Here is a 6,000-nt window from a genome sequence, read left to right as displayed (position 1 = left end):
TACTAGAACGTTTGGTTGCTGTAACTAACCTCATGCAACGCGTTACAGATAGTGAGTGCGTGAGTGAGTTAATATTTAAAGTCACAGCGGCATTGTTTCAGCCATATCGTGACTTGAGCAAGTTATGCATTTATAGCGCAGGCAGACCCAGGGTAACTATGCCCAATGAAGACTGGTACTCATCTCCGGAATCGATTCCTAGCATTGACGTCATCAGCGACGAATGCATGGAACGTCGTGTTTGACAGCGACCACATCCTCCAGTCAACCGACGTGAACAAAGAAGAATGGTGACGTATCCCACGTGACGTCATCAGACGATTGACTCTTTCTGTGCGCCGGAGAAGTTTTGCATTTCTTGTAGCAGTTGGTGGTCATACACGCTATTAATGTGACGTGCCATTGAACCTAAGCCATTTTTGATGTGTGTGTCCTTTGTCCATCACGTTCGAAACTTGTTTTTACTATACCACCTCAATCAGGGCAACTGTCATGCCAATATCGGATGCGATATGTCTGTCATTACAAATGTTGTTTTCGTCGAGAGTTTGATCTTTTCAATACATTTTACTCCATGCACCTGACCCGTGAAGATCTGAAGAATAGGTCTTCAGTAACCCATGCTTGTCTTGAAAGGCGACTCTGCTTGTCGTAAGAGGCAACTAACGGGATCGGGTGATCAGGCTCGCTGACCTAGTTGATGCATGTCATCGTAGCCCATCTGCGTAGATCGATGCTCATGATGTCAATCACTGGATTGTCTGGTCAAGACTGGATTTTTTTTTTACAAACTGTCGTCATGTAGCTGGAATAGTGCTGAGTGCGGCGTTTAACAAACAAACAAACAAACAAACAAACAAACAAACTTCATGCACCTGTAATAAAATTTAACTGCACACTAATCCTACGATCACGAAGAGACGGGGACGCCAAATATCGCCAGTACAAATTTTGCCCATGCGGGGATTCGAACCAGGGTCTTCTGCGTGAAGATTGAACACGCAGCCGACAGAGCTACCCAACCGCCTTTACTCTGTACACACATAAATTATACTGATGGAAATGAATAAGGTAACACTTAGGTTTAGACACTAGAAAATGATCATGGGTTCCCAGCCTTCAAGTCTCCCAAATACGCGTTGGAAACAATGCACACAAACACATCTCAACATTTGATTCTGACGTGTTGAATTTGTTTGCGCGCTATTTTAAAGGTACTGATAGTAGAGCTTATTTCTCTATTATTTATCATTGTTCCCTTACTCGTCTCCATCAGTATATATCGCATGCATAGTAAACATACTGATACATTATAAACTTACCAAAGAGGTGTATTTCTCTCAAAGCCTCACATAGCACCGACTGGGATCCTCTGTATTCTCAAACGCCTTGAAGTAAGTCAATTTTCGATTCAACCTTTTTGTGTTTTTAACATCCGAATTTGCCTTAAAAACATCTTGTCGCTGGGGTAAGTACCGCCTTCGAGTAAATTCATCTTTACAAGGAGGGGATATGTGGTTTAATAAATAGATGAAGACTTCTGTGTTCTTTACCTCGTCATCACGCTAAAAATTGGTTTCATACAGTTGAGTTGGATTAGAATCGCCCCAAATTTCCTTTTCCCCAAGATTGTTAACTTCATCGACAGTAATAGGTTGCGAGGTCTCTTTATTGTTTCCTGAGGTAAGGGTGTTAACTGACTATAAAAATTGCAGTTTCTACCCTTGCTGAATTAAAGCTGGAATTTCTGGTCTCGATCGTAGCGCCACCAGTGGCTATAACGAGTTGTTTGTTGGTTTGTTTAACGCCGCACTCCAGCTATATTCCAGCTATATGACGGCGGTCTGTAAATAATCGAGTCTGGACCAGACAATCCAGTGATTGATATCATGAACATCGATCCACCCAATTGGGATCGATGACATACATCAAGCAAGACCACCCGATCCCGTTAGTCGCCTCTTACGACAAGCATAGTCGCCTTTTATGGCAAACATGGGTTGCTGAAGACCTATTCTACCTCGGATCTTCACGGGTCTACGAGTTATGTACCTTCGATGTCCATCCTATTGACCAATCAGATTCCACCTCTCATATCCCTTGCATTTGCTTCAAACAAAATGGAGGTACCAGTCAATATACCCAATCTATATTGTGATAAAATGGGTCTTACTTCGCTAAGTGCATCAGATCAGGTGAGCATCTTCATTAAAAACATGAAACGACTTGGGAAATATCTGTTGACGCCGAGTTTGCGGCACGTATGCTTTCCAAATCCTACAATCGACCGAAATCTGCACGGCAGTTAACATCATGTCGATTTCGTTACGTGATTTTGATTTGACCATGCACAGACTCGTTCTCCCGCCAAAATATAACTCTATAATTCCAGCCAGGTTCGGCAAGGGTGGAAACTGGACTTTTATAGTCAGTAACTCCCTTGTATCGTTTCAGACTTTGACTCAATATCTATTATATCATTTCCAGCTTCACAAACTCTGTCGATAAACTTACTCTGAGTTCGTAAACAATTCGTAGATGCATGTCAATAGAGGTGAACGATACTACTTTTCGCCATTGTGTGACGTATCTATATTCAGAGGTTCAGGTCAATTTGTCAAAAATTAAGCGAATGGCATCTGAAGTTTACACAAACAATATGTGAAATGCTGGACTTCCTTATTGATAACATCCATGTACAATTTGGGGGTAAGACATTTAGGCAAGACGTTGGCCTCTCCATGGGCACCGATTGCGCTGTTTCTTTATGTACTAATATATGAATCAGGATTGCTGCTCGGAATAGCAAAGTCAAAACAAGGTAGTTTGGTCCAGAAGTTTGACTTAAGCTTCGGGTATGTTAATCATATGATATCGTTCAATAACCATTAAATAGTCCATTCCCTTCCACTGATTTACGGGGCGGTCGGGTAGCCTAGTGGTTAAAGCGTTCGCTCGTCACGCCGAAGACCCGGGTTCGATTCCCGACATGGGTACAATGTGTGAAGTCCATTTCTGGTGTCCTCCGCCGTGACATTGCTGGAATATTGCTAAAAGCGGCGTAAAACCATACTCACTCACTCTACTGATTTACCCACCTGAAATAGAAATAAAAGAGACCAGCGAGAGCATTTAATCTGTTTCATACTTAGATCTAATCATAAAGAGTGACAAAACACACTGTATGACAAGAGGGATGACTTCAACTTTCCAATAGTCAACTTCCCCCTTATATTCCTGCAGCTTGGTGTCTACATTTCACAACTTTTTAGGAACAGTCGAGATGCTCTGTCTTCCAAGATTTCAGAGAGCGTCAACACCTCTTGCTCAGAAGTTGTTTGATCAAGGTTACAACATTCAAGGCCTGAGTAAATCTTCCAAAAAGTTTTATGGAAGACATGTGGAGGACATTTCCAAATTTGACGCATCAGTGACACTATTGATGTCCAATCCAATTCCCTATTTTGACTTGTACCACAATAATGTTCCCGTGTCATTTTCAGGTGAACAGTTGACTTGCCCTTGCATGTGTTTGTGACGGGTGCCACCGGTGGGCCAGGATACGCTCACCTTTATCACCTGGTATCATCACCTTTTGATAAATATTCATAAACACTTGCTCATGATATGGTCAGAATCGTACAATCAACTCTTTTTTCGCAGATATTTCTGATGAATATGAAAAGGGTTTGTCGTTTATATTTCGTAAACTCAACAAACATAAAAAAATCACGAATATACATAAACAGCCTCAGTTATCAGATGCATACACTTTTTTCTTCTTCGACAACATTGTTTAGGTTGCCAAATAAATACCAAAGGGCACACCTAAACTTCAATGCCCTGTGTCACACTTGAGACAAATCAGCTACATGTCTAGCCCTGTACTGGAACCAATCATGTGTTTGCTGTTGCTCAGCCCTAGTGGCAGAACAGTCTCATTTTCATGACTGCATTTGCACATGTGTTAACTGCACAGTGCATTAATCAAATGTTATTGGCCCAGGCAAGAAACTTCATTGGACACAGTCATATATATAAGTATTTCAGTGAAATCTTGTCAATTTCAGTTGTTTTTTACAATAAGTACATTAAGTTGTCAAAATAATATGCTGTCTGTGATTTTGTGTTTGTCTGATGTTTAATGTTGCATTCAGCAATATTCCAGCTTTAAGGTGGCGGTCTGGACCAGCCAATCCAGTGATTGACACCATAAGCATCGATATACGCATTTGGGATACGATGAGATGCATCAACCAAGTCAGCGAGCCTGACCTCCCGATCCCGTTAGTCGCCTCATACGACAAGCATGGGTTACTGATGACCAATTCTTTCCTGTATCTTCACGAGGAATGTTCTGTGTGAGGGCATGTCATGCAGCTGATGGACACGACCTGAAAATAATTGTACCCCGCATTGTGCATATATGTAGAAACCGGTGCATGATAGGGTAAAGAGAGAATTTACGGTATATTTGAAACTTTCTCTCGCTAATTCCAACAAGCTTGTTGATCCATATGCCACACACATACGACGCTGCTGTGGTGTATGGTAAACGAGAATATCAAAGCTTCAGAATGTTGTGAATAACATATTCCGAAATAGACAAATTGCCTCGTTAAGTTGACAGCTGCATATATAGTAGTCTGTGAAACTAGCGGTGGTCAATAATCGACTTATTCAAATATCTGATATGTGTCTTTACAATTACAAAACTCCCTGGGTACTCCGTCTGTCTGTTAGCTGACCTTTGGAAGTATTGAAAGACGAGAGATGTATCTGTTTGATGTGTAGTTCTTCATACCGTCACATACATACACCTACTAACACATTCTAAACCAAAAACAATCTAAATCAAGATGACACAATATTTGATGTCGAAACTAACGAAAAAATACAAGCCGATTGTTGGTTTGTATCTATCAATACTTCGTATGACCTACACCTTTTTCGATTTAAAAAGAATTGAGAATAAATTCAATTTTATATTTAATAGGACTTCGGACGGATGCCTCTCACTTGTGATACAACATAATATAATTAACGTCTAAACTATGTCTTCTTCAATAGAAATAGTTCTTGAAATGAAATCGGGTGTGCCAGTCTGGTGACACAGTCGTCACGCATTGGGTTAAATAACCCAGTAATGAAAGCGTTCAATTTTCACGCTAGAGACTCGTGTTCGATTCCGGAAATGGGTTATATGTGTATTATTGTTGGTGTCCCCTATCGTGATATGGCTGGAATATACTTGCGGGGGAAAACATTCTCATGCTCAGCTGACATTTGTTTACTCGGCCATCTCCGTTACCCACATAATACCCCGGGTTGCAATTGAACAGTGATGGGGCATGATTTCACTGTAAACCAACTGCACAACGCCCGATCTTTCGAGCATGACGGTCAATTTTAAGATTTTCTTTTAACATTACATTAATAGGCATTATGCATACAATTTGAACATTACCATAAGGGTTTCGATTCCCACCAGATCGTTTATAATAATAATTATGATAGTCATATGAACGAGTGAAACTGGAAGACCAAGTTCCAAAATGGATTCCCCCAATGCTGGCTACTGAGTAAGGAGCACATTGATCGAATGCTATCACACTTCCATCGGGAGGAATGTCTCAGAACCCCTGCCCTCACTTGATTGTCTGTCACAATTTAAAGGCAAGGCAGGATAAAGGTCTTTTTCTGTCCACAGAATCTACATTTCTTTTAGAAACTAGCAAATTATTTAGAAATATCAATGTGCTCATATGAATGAGAATTTAAGTCTGTTTTTCTTTTCAACACTAAGTCTTGCATGATTGCGTTTTATAACAGCACAAATGTGGAGATGTGGAGTTCGCGTGAACAAAGCCAAATCTTTTGACACAAACTGTTTAGTATAGGTAAAGGTAGTACATCATATGGTACTATAAGATGCTCATGCTAGTATATTTCGACATTTCGAGACGCTCGCTCTCACACTCATTCACTTAAACATTCACC

Source organism: Haliotis cracherodii, unplaced genomic scaffold, assembly GCF_022045235.1.
Source record: "Haliotis cracherodii isolate W230 unplaced genomic scaffold, xgHalCrac1.p SCAF_1, whole genome shotgun sequence".
Lineage (NCBI taxonomy): Eukaryota > Metazoa > Mollusca > Gastropoda > Lepetellida > Haliotidae > Haliotis > Haliotis cracherodii.
Note: the sequence above shows the minus strand (reverse complement) of the source record.